Source organism: Pogona vitticeps, chromosome 1 (genome assembly GCF_051106095.1).
Source record: "Pogona vitticeps strain Pit_001003342236 chromosome 1, PviZW2.1, whole genome shotgun sequence".
Classification (NCBI taxonomy): domain Eukaryota; kingdom Metazoa; phylum Chordata; class Lepidosauria; order Squamata; family Agamidae; genus Pogona; species Pogona vitticeps.
This window is the reverse complement of record NC_135783.1, coordinates 270,596,469-270,611,180: the sequence shown is the minus strand read 5'-3', so window position 1 is coordinate 270,611,180 and position 14,712 is coordinate 270,596,469. Positions and strand designations below refer to the sequence as shown.

General features: G+C 40.3%; 1 long non-coding RNA gene across 1 annotated transcript in view; it reads left to right on the top strand.

Moving 5' to 3' along the window:
* LOC140703116 (uncharacterized) overlaps positions 1 to 14,712 on the top strand; it is a 71,433-nt gene that overhangs the window by 46,957 nt on the left and 9,764 nt on the right. Inside the window, exon 2 of the long non-coding RNA XR_013540903.1 lies at positions 9,719 to 9,859. This is a non-coding gene — a long non-coding RNA (uncharacterized LOC140703116). The remainder of the gene's footprint in view (positions 1 to 9,718; positions 9,860 to 14,712) is intronic.

The window sequence follows — 14,712 nt, the reverse complement described above, 5'->3', positions numbered from 1 at the left end:
AGAAAGCCAACAAGGAGGATAAAGGAAGGATGTATTGGGGGGGCTCTGTGCATGGGTGGGGTGGGGTGGGGGGCATGTCCCTTTTAGAATTAGGTATTGGGAAGAATAGCTCTTTGATCATGGGGCAATACCATAACCATTCAACCTACTCAGTCTTGAAAGGTTAAGACTGGGAAAGTTACATTTTTGGACTACAAAACTCAGAATCCACTGGCCACTGTGTTTTCTTGTTTTAAAAATGTTTAAAAAATTAAAACAAAACAAAACAAATCTACATATACACTTACTGGGCTCCCAGGACCAATGGAGATAATCTATTCCTTCCTTTAATTGAGACCCATCCCCCTTGTTTTATTTACTGATTTTTTTTTTATTTTAATAAAAGCATAATAAAGTGAAATGAAAAGTGTGGCAGATTTGAAACACTTTATAAAAACCAGAAGGAAAAAAACAGAAGGCGTGGATTTCTCTCAGCTTGAGAAATGCAAAGGGTGGAGAAAATGGATATGCACGCACGCACGCACGCACGCACGCACGCACACACACACACACACACACACACAAAGCCATATTCTCCACCCTTTGCAATTTCTCAAGCTGAGAGAAACCCGCTTGTGTGTGTGTGTTCCAGCTCCCACAAGCATGGAGGATAACTCTGCATATGCTCCTGCACCTGGAAATGCACTCTGCACATGCCCTTGAGTTGGGGGAGTCAGGGCAGAAAGGGGGGATAAAAGCAAGTGCACTCACTTCTCTCCTGTCCGTTTCCATCCATTTCTCTTGCACCTTCCTGCCTTATTCAGCTCCAGGCAGAAGCAGCCATCCACAAGCCGGGGACTGATTGCTCGTGGCTGTTCTACAGCCCTAAACAATCAAGCCGGAGGATTTACAAGTGCCGCAACCAAGGAAGAGCAGGGAGAGGTTTGGCTGCAGGGGGTGGGGAAGAGAGAGGGGTGGGTGTGGAGATACAAAAGCCGGACATGTTAAGGTTTTTTAATTTTGCCTGCCAGAGGACATGACCCTGAAAAGCAGGACATGTCCTCCTTTTGCTGGACGTCTGGCAACCCTACCTTTGGTGGATTGCCCGGCTGTGGCCCTACCTCGACACGGGGGCACTCATTACCTTGGTACATGCATTCGTAATCTCAAGATTAGACCACTGTAACACGCTCTACGTGGGGCTGCCTTTGAGGCTGATGCGGAAACTTCAGGTGGTGCAGAATGCGGCGGCCAGACTCCTTAACGGAGTGAGAAAATACCAACACATTTCTCCAACTCTGGCTGCACTGCATTGGCTGCCCATTCATTTCCGCATCGACTTCAAAGTCTTAATGCTTACTTACAAGGCCCTAAATGGTTTAGGACCTCGATATTTGGCGGAACATCTGCTTCCACCAAGGTCTACCCGGATCACCTGTGCGAGCCAGGAGGTGAGGCTGAGGAGCCTGACGCTGAGAGAGGCCCGGAAGGAAAAGACACGAAACCAGGCCTTCTCGGCGGTGGCTCCTTGCCTTTGGAACAACCTCCCTCCGGAGATTCGCGCGGCCCCTACGCTCGGTATCTTTAAAACCCAATTAAAAACATGGTTGTACATCCAGGCCTCCCCTCCAGTCAATACCTGATTTCTCTTCCTATTTTTCCCTATTTTCTTTTCTTTTATTCTATTGTAATTGTTATTGAATGATTATGTATATTCATGTGTTTTATTGTTTTATACTATATTGGAAGCCGCCTAGAGTGGTCGAGTAGTCCAGATAGGCGGGATATAAATAAATAAATAAATAAATAAATAAATAAATAAATAAATAAATAAATAAATAAATAAATAAATAAATAAAAAACTTGCCTGGAATATGTAAGAAAAACAACCTTCTTTGTTTTTAACTCAAATGCTATATTTTGATCCTTGCTACTGAAACTAAAATCTGTAGTTGATAAACCTTTTTTAAAGTTTGTTGTTGTTTGTTTAGTTGTTAAGTCATGTCTGACTCTTTGTGACCCCATGGACCAGAGCACGCCAGGCCCTCCTGTCTTCCACTGCCTCCCAGAGTTGGGTCAAATTCATGTTGGTAGCTTCGATGACACTGTCCAACCATCTCATCCTCTGTCGTCCCCTTCTCCTCCTGCCTTCACACTTTCCCAACATCAAGGTCTTTTCCAAGGAGTCTTCTCTTCTCATGAGATGGCCAAAGTATTGGAGCCTCAGCTTCAGGATCTGTCCTTCCAGTGAGCACTCAGGGTTGATTTCCTTCAGAATGGGTAGATTTGTTCTCCTTGCAGCCCAGGAGTCTCTCAAGAGCTTCCTCCAACACCACAATTCAAAAGCATCAATTCTTCGGCGGCCAGCCTTCTTTATGGTCCAGCTCTCACTCCCATACATTGCTACTGGAAAAAACATAGCTTTGATTATGTGGACTTTTGTTAGCAAGGGGATGTCTCTGCTTTTTAAGATGCTGTCTAGGTTTGTCATCACTTTCCTCCCAAGAAGCAGGCGTCTTTTAATTTCGTGGCTGCTGTCACCATCTGCAGTGATCATGGAGCCCAAGAAAGTGAAATCTGTCACTGCCTCCATATCTTCCCCTTCTATTTGCTAGGAGGTGATGGGACCAGTGGCCATGATCTTAGTTTTTTTTATGTTCAGCTTCAGACCATTTTTTTAAGTTATTACAAGTTAACTCCATTATTTTGACTCTGTACTTAATTTAGCTCATTGAAGATAATTGGTCAGAACACACAATGATCTGTAACACTTCTCTCTACAAAAAGAGGGTCACATAGATGCTCTATACTCATATTTGGGGGCCTCTCCCTTGGAAACTCACAACTGGACCCAGACACCTTACCAAGGATCCCCTTTATATGTAATCCCAGTCACCTAGGGGTCTGTCCTCTTCTGGGGATTCCTCAGCCCAGTAGTTGCCTGACCACTCTTCCCAAGCATCTCCCTAGTCCTTGTCCCCTTGTAGTTCCTATTCTCCCCCAGCCCAGCCCTTCAGCTTGGCGCCCTCTCTCCTGCTCCATGCTTGTCTCCCTCTTTGGGGATTCTCTGTCTGACTCTGGGGTGGCTATCCCTCCCTTCTGGGACTCCCCCTCTGACTCCAGGGTAGCTGCTTCTTCCTTCAGGTCTCCCTGGAATAACTGTTTCTTGCCTTGGGGTTTTCACACCTTTCCAGTTTGACAGCCTTCTTCCTCTCACTTTTTCTCCTGTCAGATTTCTGTCTCCTGTTCAGTGTGGAGTGGCTATTAGTCAAATTATGGCTCCCTGCCACTTTCTAATAACAATACCTATTGTTATTAGAAAGTGAGAGGGGCAGACACAAAATATGAAGGAATTGGGCCCCTCTGCCTCTCCTGTAATTCAAGCAAGGATGGCCGCTCTTGGCCAGAGAGTACTTTCTTCTTTTTTGAATGTATATTTAACTAATTTTCAGTAACTATGCAATTCAGCACATGTCTGTCACACATACCTAACAAGGCATATCCAGATATTTATAGTACTGTGTTTCCCCAAAAATAAGACAGGGTCTTATATTAATTTTTGCTCCAAAAAAACACATTAGGGCTTATATTCAGGAGATGCTTTATTTTACAGTCATGTCATCTTCTTCTGGTTGCTGCACAATGAGTCCCTGGTGGAGGGGAAGGGTTTCACTTAACTGCGGCTTATTTTTCGAGCATCCTGAAAAATTATACTAGGGCTTATTTTCAGGTTAGGTCTTATTTTCAGGGAAACAGGGTATTTTTAACATATTAAATGTAAAAGAGGGCACTGCTTTGCATGAAATGGCATATGCTGATTTATATGTATAGAGGGGGAAAGAGAGATATTTTTTATAATTTAAACAGAATTACAAGCCATCTCACCTGTGTAGGGAAGACCATGGCCAGGTAACCCGTGTGCCTTCCATGTCTGCTATCCAGTTGCTACCTGAGGATACACAGTTTCGAGGTCTCTTGTCTTCCTCCTTGCATCCACTTTAGAGTGGATGACCCTTCAAACCAAGGACATCTTCAAAAGGAGGCCTGTGCTCTGGATGAACTTTCCTCCTTAAAAGAAGACAGGTGGCCATCCACCTTACCACCCTCCTATTTTCTCCCTTCATGTTTCCTTTTCAGAACATTTATACAGAGCTGAAACCCTCAAGACTGTGAATTTTACTGTATGTTTCTTTTAATTGTCTTCATAACTGAGACTATTTTAAATCACCTGCTTTTTTAGAATCTGCCTGGGGGTTTCTGATACTTGCTACTTTATTGCTCTGACAGTTAGGTAGTTAAATAGTGTTGGCAGAACCAGCAGTTGCCCTTCTGAGCCTTGTGGGCATCAAGACGTTCCTAATCATTCCTCCATCTGACATCAGCACTCATTTGAGCAAAGTCCTATCTATGGCCTATTAAAAGGGAAATCAGTCTTTACAGGGGTTTGCAGAGCTTATTTCTGGTAGGAAAGTAATTTAAAAGGGTAATTGTTTTATCTACATTATAAGCCTGTGAAACACATCAATCTCTTACTCACAAACTTCACAGTACTATTGTTAGTACAATTCAATGTTAAAAAACACAAACAGATTTTGAAAGTCTAGTAGTTTGGAAAAAGGCAGAGAGAAGCTCATTACTAACATAGCCTGCATTCAGCAAAAATCAGAAATATGAGCCCTGTCAGGTCTTTTCTGACACTGACTAAACTAAAGCACTGTTCTAGGCAACTGAATGGCTTTCTTCAAGAGCTATCAGTTCACTGAGCATGCATAGCTATTTAATTACTCTTTAATCAGTGTTCTCTCTCAGTGATATAGAAAGGTGGGAGCAGCAGACATAAAACTTCAACTATACCACTGGGATCACCACAACAAAAATCTAGATAGAAGCTCAGTGGACTGAAGACAATAAAAATGGCTACTTCCATTAAAACTCTCTTTAAAGTCTGGGATATTTTATTTAGTGAGCTTCCCTCCCTAGTGCTGTAAATCTGGTCATTTTGTTTTCCAATCCATAACCGCTTTTCAAGTTAAATTACTTCATCATGCCACCTGATTTCTGTTCCAAAACGTATGCAGAATGCATAGTAATATCATGTATACTAGATTATGAAGAGGATAAGAAGAAAGGGAGGATTCAGAGGAATATACTAGTAGCCAACCAGACTATAATAATGAGAAATCTTGATATAGTACTTGAATAAAATGAGTGAGGCCAAGAGAGGACCTAAGTTTTATGTTAGCCCCATACTTTCTGTTCTCAAAGGCTAGAAATATCATAAAATATTGTTGGATCAGATCAAAGGCCTACGTAATTTGGCATTCTGTTCATGATCACACCTCTCACCAACCAGATGCCTATGGGTAGTGTACCATGTAGTCATTGGTACCATAACACCCTCTTGTCTATGTTATCCACAAACTGATATACTGGGGCATGCCACCTTTGATAATGGGCGGAACGTATTGCCATGGTTAGTATCTACTTGGTCAAACGGGCATCGTTCGTTCGTATAGTCGTTTAGTCGTGTCCGACTCTTCGTGACCCCATGGACCAGAGCACGCCAGGCCCTCCTATCTTCCACTGCTTCCCGTAGTTGTGTCAATTTCATGTTGGCAGCTTCACAGACACTGTCCAGCCATCTCATTCTCGGTCGTCCCCTTCTCCTCTTGCCGTCACACTTTCCTAAAATCAAGGTCTTTTCCAGGGAGTCTTCTCTTCTCATGAGATGGCCAAAGTACTGGAGCCTCAAGCCCATTCACCACAACAAAGCAGCAATCTGTGAAGGGGAAATAATCCATAGGCTACCCAAAAAAAAGCCACTAAACTCCTTACTTATCACAAAGATGCATTATGTTTAACTTAAATGCTTTCTTTCACACTTGTTGAAACAGTCCTGACAATTGCTTTGTGTTTGGGTGAGTACTGGTTAACTGATTGAAAAAAGGAGTCAACCTGAGATTTTCTCTTGCTTGGTGTCACATAGTGAATCAAAGTGAGCACAAGAAGGTATTTTGTAGACCGTCTTGGTGGCTGCTGGTACTGCTGTCCACATACAGGCTCCTCTTTGCTATGTAAAGCTAGGCATCCTTTTTTCTGCTGGCAACGCAGGCCCAATATTGTGCAGCAATATTGGGCCATTTCCTGGCTTTTTGAATTGTGTGTATAGAAACACAATATCCCACATTCATAAATTGGGGGCGTTTTGAAGAATGGAATTTTATGTACTACTGCTAGCACAGAGTTTTTGAGTTTTATTGCATTGGTGCTATGGGTTTTGTTTTGTTTTATTTTGTTTTGGCTGCCTCTTTTATTTGATATTTTAACACTCAGTTTTTATTACTTGTAAGTCACCTCACAAAAGTTTTGGTAAGACTGCATTAAATAAACAAAACAAAACAGACCAATAAAATATTTGTATTATACTAGGAACAATAATAGAACTATAATGATTCCTAGAAGATTATATTTGTGATAATATATCAAGTGAGCATGAGGGCCATTTTCATATAAACTGATAGTTATGGATCAGAAGAACAAGATACTTCTACTTGAGCTGACGAAAAGTATGACTTCTGAGAAAAGATTAACAGAAGCAGATAATGATAACAATAGCAGATTGCACTGGGAAATAAAACAAACACTTTACCATGAGATCAGAGAATACTTAATAACTTTTATAAAAAGGAATACTATCTTTACAAAACACCTAATTAATCTCTGAACCCCTGATACAGCAAGGATTAGAACTATGACATGAACATTAAGAACACTTACCTCGTTATCCAAGAGGTACATTATTTAGAAAGAACATAAATTGCCAGATGACATGATCTAGTAAACTCATCATAAAATAGCAAGGTCAGGATGGGCAATGAATTCTATGAGTAATTATCCTTGGGTTCTTCTCTGATTCATACTGTATCCATGACTCACACTGGAGGAAACACAACAGATACACCAACGGGTAGTTGTTTGGTCTGGTTTAAGAGGGCTCTTCTTTTTAAAATATCAGATAATGGATTATAGCTAACATCATCTGTAAAAATCTCTTTAGTAGAGTATATTCTGCAGTATTACAGAGTCTTTTTTTAGTAATCTAGAAAGGGTTCTAGGATGATTTTATTACTTACTATAAGTCTTTAATGATCCACCTATAAAGGAAATGTGTCTAGATTCTGGTAACCTGCAGCAACAAGCAGAGACTTTATAGAAAACATACTTTTAATGGAATACATAGAATATGGAACAGCAAATAGCTACATTTTGCCAAGATGTGAAATACTTAATGGATGGCAGTGTTAAGAAAGTTTAAATGCAGAACTTCTTAGGTCCAACAGTACTTGCCAGCTAAATTCTAAGTTTTATTTGCCTTTCAGTCCACAAGGACAAGACAGATTGTTGTATTGGGAAGATGGCTAGCTTATAACATATAGGGCCCATTTGAAAACTGTTTATGTCTCTTTCAAAATGTAAGGTTTTCCAGAGACTTTGGTCATGTCACAAGATATATTTCGCAGCATACTCATAGACAAGCAAGCTGCTTAAATTACTGTCCAAGCCTTTGTAATGACATAACACTGCAAGGACACCATTACTTGTTTAATGCAGGAAGGTTTGCACTTCCATATTAAATATTTGGCTTGCTTCTCAGCAAATGTCATGGCTGATCTTTTTTTAAAAAAAAACAACAACAACTCTTGTCTTGCAAGAGAAAGCACAAAAGAAAATTCCAGAAGCTTAGATTGTAGATGTTTTGTCTGCAAATTATATGAATTTGCAATTTCAGCAAAGTAGTGTGTATTTTTAAGAATGTTCAGACATACATGTTACTATTAAACCTAATACTTTTGATGGCCTGAAGAAAACATAAAGATAGATTCTCAGTACTGGTGGAACTACATCAAGAACTAAGTACTTGTTGACTGTGAAATCAATTGTATTTCTTTTTTAAGAGGAATAGTCAAATGCAAGTCCGTTAAGTTGCTCTTTGAGCACTTTTAATTGAAATCTATTAATGCCACGTTTACTGAAATCTGAAGAACCCTAAGAAGCTTTGGCCAAGTATCTGAATTGTTCTTGCTTGGACCTCAGCTACTTTTGCTCATTTCTTTCTAGCTTCCAGAACAATCATGTCCTTGAATATCCTTCTTCCCAGCTTTATGAGAGCAACATCCTAAAAAAGCACAGTATTTCTCACCATACAAATGCCATCTGATTTTAAAGCTACACCACAGCCTCATGAGCATACAAGGCGAACAGGAGACCACTAGGTATTATTTACAGCTCTTCAGGTAGAGCTAGGAAAGAAACCTGCCACAAATCCTGCAGGCCTTTTGCCCATCAGCACTGACAATACTATGTGAGGGGGACCAATTATCTGTCTTGGTATAAGGCAGCTTCTGGTGCTCCTCTTTTACTCACTGTCTTGCCACAGAGCAAATACTTGGAACTTCGACCTATGAACTCTGCAGCTCCTCTAATCAGGCAGTGCTCCCCAAATCCCTATCTTTAATTTTATCCTTTTTTGCGGGAGGGGGGGAGTTGCCTTTTTCTTCTTCTTCTTTTTAAAGTTGGACCTCCTGAGTCTGGAGCCATAGTTCTGGTTCTCTCTTGAGACCATGCTGATCATAAATTGTGTTACTGTTACAATCCCTGATAAAAACATGAAGTTAGTCTTAAAGGACTTTTTAATACATACAGTATTTGAAATATGTTTTATAAGGCTTCCCCATCTATGATAAAATTATTCTTCATCACACGGACCCCTTGGACAACATTGACATTTAAGAAATAAACAAATTTTCCTGTTAGTTATAACCGGCAAGAATGAGCAGGACATTTATTTAATATATATATTTTTACAAAGCCACCTATGTAGGTTGAAATGGCTGCACCCAGGTTGTGGAATGCATTGCCCCTAGGAAGCCAGGCTGGCCTCTTCCTTCTTGTCCTTCAACCAGCAGGCAAAAACCTTCATTTTCAGGTTGGCTTATTAAACAATTTGGACAAGTTGAGGTTTTAGGAATGCTGCATTTATTGAATTCAGCAACCTTTTTTAAAAAAAAAATCAGTGTTTTTAATGGTGGTTTTAATATTATTTTGAGTCGAATTGTTAATATTATACCTTATGTTTTTAACTGTGGCTGTTACGTTATTTCAGCTGATTTTGAGCTGCTTTGAGTTTCCTATAGGTAGAATGGCAGTGTATAAATAAAATAAAACAAAATACAAAAATTTAAATGGTGGGCACACCCTGTTCATGAATGCTTAATTAAGAACTACCCACCCCTTGAAATGGATAAAAAAAAAACCCAGAAAGTCTAATGCCTAGTCACATGGTGAATTAAGTTACTTGCAAGTCCTTTTATAGGCTATGGATTGGAGTTGACAGAACCCATGAAAACTAAGAAAATGGGTTTTTTTCTCCCATCACAGTTTGTTGAGTGTAGAGAAGAACAGGCTACATTGCACCTATGTCACTGTACTCTATGCCCCCTCAACATGATCTATGGAAGACTTGATGTTAGCTGCCTCTAATGCTCTTGATGTTGCCTGTTATTAGAAGAATTTATCTGATATGTTCATTCATTGTACTCTGGTGCCTTGACTTGAACAAAGAATGCTTGATTCATAAGGAGGAGTAGTTTCTAAAGTCATTGTTTCTAGCAGAACTAAACAAGGGTGCTTCCAAATGTCAAGTTTTGGTTTGAATTTCTCTTCATATACTTCCGCCAAGTTTCCAGCTGCAGCAAACCACAGAAGCTGAAGGACAGTACTGAACTGGCAACAACTGCCGAGACTACTCGTATATGCAGAAGCTGTCATTCACAAGCAGAGATGGAATTACCTCTTACGTGGCTTCATTTTTCTTAAAGAGGTAGGAACTTGATATTGGGCAACGCTGAATTAATAGTTTTCCATTTTCAAATATGGAAGAGTGGGTTAGTTAGTAGTTTGTAGCAAAGAATATTTTGCCACCTGAGAAACTAATACGTTTTACAGCATTTGGCACGAACTTTTGTGGACTGCAGGCCCCATCTGTAGGGGCAATTGGGTACAGTTCATGAGTTTTGAATTGACAAGCAAATTATCTAACATTTGTGTAGAACATTCACCAATGAGTGTTCAGTCCAGACCCATGTTTCCCAATCCCAGTTGCAGTCCCCTTTTATAACATCCAAATAAACTGTGACTCCACCCCCAAATCTGCATAAAAAGTTATTTTAATGGGGTAAAGAATGCACATTATAAAGAGATTTTTTTTCAGAATATAATTGTACCCTAATATATTAATATTAATGTAACTATGGAGGAGCTGTATATCTGTCCCTACCGGATAATATTTGAGAAGGGAAAAAATGTCAGTTCATTTTGAGTTTAATTTACTTTTTTGGAGGTGGAAACAACCTTCCTTCCATGTCTCCCCCCCCCAAAATACCCCTCTTCAATGAAGAGCCCTTCCTCCTCAAGCCCAAACAAATACCTGCCCCACAAGCCCCACCCCATGCCACAGCACCTCCCTGGTTCTCACCCCTCTTCTTTTTTGCCCCTCTGGACTTCCACTTCCATAATCCAGGTGAGGCCTGGAAGCAGCTCCCTGCCCAGGTCCCCTTTCCCTTCACTGCACCGCCATCACCACACCCAGAAGAGACAGAGATGTATGTGGAGCAAAAGGCAGCATTGCTGCAATGGCAACACCTTTTCAGTCCTGCCCTCATTGTGAGTGTTGGTGTTCCTGGCGTGAACTGCACGCTTGTCTCATTCAGGTCTCTTTGAGTCAGGCTAATCTCCCTGGTCCAAAGGGAAGATGTCAATCCTCTGAAAGAGGATGCAGAGGAGCAGAGAGGAGTGTGCGAGAATGGCTCTTTCAGAGGAGGTAGGTGTGATGTGCATGCATAAAAGGAAAATACACCCAAAGGGTTACAGAAATAACTAAGAATTCTAGGTTGCCTGAAATTCCAGTTCAGTAAAATTATCTATCTGTGGGCTAAGAGAATTAAAATGAAATGAGTATGCCATATTCAATATAATAAACATAGAAGTAATTGCAACTAAAAATAACTGCAGCAACCTCCCAGAAAACACTTCCTGAACCCCAAGTTGGAAACCTGTGATCTAGACAGTGACAATGACAATTTCACTGTCTCCAAAGTAACATGGGAAATATTCAAAATGTCTGGAGAATGAAAACGTTGAAAAGGGCATTACTGTTCTTATATTTCCCCAATGCAGCAATGGACCTAGCATTTGGATAGTTTATGAACAATGGAGTTTCTGCTGATTCTAAAATCCCAAAGCTATGTAGACAGCCATGTGCAAATAATAGTTAATGTAGCAGATTTAGTGAGAAGCTGAACTTATTTTGATCTCTCTCTGCAAACCAGTACACTATGCTGACTGATCTGCAGTATATGCCGTAGGAGTAAAACATGCCCACTAGATAATCACATCCTTATAGAAATTGAAAACGCATGTGAAAGTCCTGGTGGTCCTGGAAAAAAAAAGGCGGGGGGACCCAGCCTCAAACAATTTCTTGATTCAGTGTCATCATTCATTTCTTTCATTGGAGAAATCAAGAGTTTTAGAAGGACAAGCAAAGATTAATGCTTTTTTCATAAAAGGGAATTTTATGAAATACTGAAATGTAACATATTTCTACCTGATAAATGCAGAGACCTACAAACTCTGAACCCAGCATGGCCTTTATTTCTTTTGACCCTGCTTAAGTGATTTATTTATGTTTAAGGAGTTAGGAGGCAGAATATCTAGGGCAGTTCTTTAATTCTCACAAAAGTAAGGTTTAAACTGAGTGGTTGGTGTCTGAAATGCTAGCAGAGAAAAGTGTTGTCCTCACTTTGGTGTCATTTCAGAGCAAATGCTTGATTTGGCAAGATATGATTTAAAAAAAAAAAGACCAATGTGATACATCTCAGCCCTCTGACAATATCACTCACCAAGAATCTACAAAGGGCACAAGCCAGCCACAGCTAAGCACTTCCAACTCTTATTGATATCAGTTGGAAACATTTAAGTATGATTGGATATCAGTTAGGCTTAAATGTGCTTAGATGGTGTCAAAAACATTTTTGTAATAGTAAGATGAAACAGAAGTTTGATAGCTTACTACTCAACCAGACACAGACACTGACATTCCTGACAAATCTCCTCACTACAGTAAATGTTTTTTCTAAATGCATACCAAAATGCAAAAAAAAAAAATGCTAAATAATGTGTTCCCCTTGGTCACAGGCTAGGAATGATCTAAAGCAGAGGCAGGCAGCTTGGGTGCTTCTGGGGCCAATTGTATGTATCCAGGACCCTCTGGGTTCCATCCAAAATGCCCAAGTCCAGAAAAAAACGAACATGATTGTGGATAGATGTCTACTTGGAATTTTGAAAAATGTGTGTTTTGGGGTGTTAAAATGTCAGGATGTATGTGACTACTTAAAGGGTAAATTTCTACTTCCAGAGTCTTTCTGGAACTGCACTTTCCTATTTTAATCAGAAAACAAAAGGTAGCTGGGGAGGACTGGGGAAGAAAAAATGCTGGACTTATGGGCTACATGGGATGCATTTTATCCACTCCTGATCCTTAGGCATTCTGTTCTTCCATACGAAGAAGATCTGAACTTGCAGTAAAGGTTCCCCTTGACATTTAGTCCAGTCATGTCCAACTCTAGGGTGCAGTGCTCATCCCCATATCCAAGCCATAGAGCCAGCGTTTCTCCAAAGACAGTTTCCGTGGTCACGTGGCCAGCGCGACTAGACACGGAATGCCATTACCTCCCCACTGAGGTGGTACCTATTTATCTACTCACATTTTTTACATGCTTTCGAACTGTTAGGTTGGCAGGAGCTGATACAAGCGACGGGAGCTCACTCCGTCACGTGGATTCAATCTTATGACGGCTGATCTTCTGACCTTGCAGTACAGAGGCTTCTGCAGTTTAACCCGCAGCGCCACTTTCAGGTCCTCTGACTTCATATACAGTACTGTATGTATCCACAATGGTATCTCCTGTTGTGTGCCAGGAGTATTTTACTCAATGCAGAATCCTTTTGAAGTACACAAGATGAAATCTTAGTCCCTGAAAGGACAGTGAGCTGGAACAAGGCCATGTCTACATGCCTGTTTTAGAGCAGGTTAAATAGCATTGCTAGGAGGTTGGGTATGCTATTTGGTGCGATTTTCACATCCAAAAGTCATATGGACCCTAAACAACCCTATTAGGTCTTCACCAGCCAGCTGTCAATTTGCCAGTATTGTAAAGTGGCCTAGAAAGAGAGCTGCTTCATGATTTTAAGTGTAATAGAACAGTATGTGCAGTATGCACTGCAATATTTCAAAAAAATAAAAGCCAAATGGAAAACTTCCTCCCAGAAGCAGGAGGAGACAGGAGGATTTTTGTTGTCTTTTTTCTTACAGGTCCAGTAAAACGTTGGTCAAGTAAAGCAAACAAAAATCCCCCTCATTGTCCCCTCCCATTTCTGCTCTCTTCTTAAGCCATTTCACACTAGTGTATTGCCAATTCAAACATGAAGACTTTCTTTTTGTTCATTTCCAGTGATTGCACACAATGGGAATGAACCAAAACAGAGTGGGATTACCTTCACCAAAAAAAAAAACACATAAATTTCTGACATGGGTTAGAAAGGTGCAAATCACTCTGGGGGCTGGCTGGTTCACTCCAACAAAGACATCATCTGATTGCCATCTTTAGAACTGAACCAGCTTGTCACTACAGCGTATCAAACAGCAGACTAAATGCCCATGTAGTCATCTTCTGAGTCTGTGGACCAGATAACAGGCCAAAGCCAAAACAACAGTTTCTACAGTTCAGGGCACAGGAGGGATAAACAGGCAGATGGGGTCTCAAAGGGAATCCACAACAGTTATTCTTTATTTTTTATTTATTTATTTATTTTTATTATTAGATTTCTACCCTGCCCTTTTAGACAAAGTCTACTCTGTACAGAGGAGCATTACAGTATTTTAAAGTTCATTATTATCCACGGTCTGATAGCACCTAGGACTGACTACAGGAATGTGTTGTACCACAGGCTGAGTCGGAGGGCTACTTGAACACTCATTGTTCAAAATACAGCCACACAGTTGCTGACTGACAACCACAGCTGTGAACACATACCACAAATTCTGAAGTAGGCATTTTGGTTTCTGGTCCAGTTCTGGTCATCAACATTTAAAGCAGCTAGAGCTTATTCTTCGAAGCCTTGTGAAAGGAAGCCATAGCTTCCTTCCACAACAAGCGTTCCAAAGACTCAAGGGTGGTTCAGAGGCTTTTGTTCAAAGACCCACATCATCCAAAGCAGAGTGAATGACAACTAAGAACAAGCCTTTTTAGTCATACCCCACTATTTATGGGGTTCCTTCCCCAAAGAGGCTCACATGGCACCAATACTGTTACCTTTTCAACACCAGGCATGGATAGTTTGTTAAAATCTTCCAATAAGTAAGAGCTTCCATGAATTAGTATAAAACATTTATATAAAAACTAAAACATTTAGATAAAAACATTGTGCTTTCTTTTAAAAAAGCTTGGTGAAAAGCAGTATATAAATCACTAATTTATTTAGTAGATTTATATCTTACTTTTCTCCTCAAAATGGGGCTCAAGGCAGCTCACACTAGGGCTGGAAAAACATGTATCAATAAAACACAAAACAATTTCAAATATTAAATTGCAATTAATGTAAAACACCCTTAAAATA